Source organism: Chinchilla lanigera, unplaced genomic scaffold (assembly GCF_000276665.1).
Source record: "Chinchilla lanigera isolate Chin_1 unplaced genomic scaffold, ChiLan1.0 scaffold00011, whole genome shotgun sequence".
In the NCBI taxonomy this organism is placed as follows: domain Eukaryota; kingdom Metazoa; phylum Chordata; class Mammalia; order Rodentia; family Chinchillidae; genus Chinchilla; species Chinchilla lanigera.
In genome coordinates this window covers 46,046-46,496 of record NW_004955412.1, presented here as the reverse complement: position 1 = coordinate 46,496, position 451 = coordinate 46,046, and positions in this window count along the sequence as shown.

Genomic DNA, 451 nt, shown 5'->3' with positions numbered 1-451 from the left:
AGCAAGACCCTGTCTCAAAAAGACAAAAAAAAAAAAAAATCTGATCATGTAACACAGAAACATGGATTTCCCACCTTCTTCATGCACAGACTAAAAAGTCTAGTTTTCATATTATTTAGACTATTATTTTCCTATTATTTATGCTCTCTGAATGTATCACTAGTTTCTTACACCTTCAACAATACACTATCATTTCTTGGCTAATGGCAAACTGCCTTATTCATGAACCTCACCTGCAAATTCCTCCCACATCTTCCCTTATATTCCGCCCACACACGTCACTTCCTATTCCCTGACCATGTCAGTTCTGTGGTTGGCATTTAATGCCCTCTGCTTCCTTCCTCAGAGCTGCTCCTGTGGCTACTGGCTGGGGATGCTTTCAATATTCCTCTCCCTACCTAAATCCCCTCTTGGTGCCCAGGCCAGGTTCACAATTCCTTGCTGGGTGATC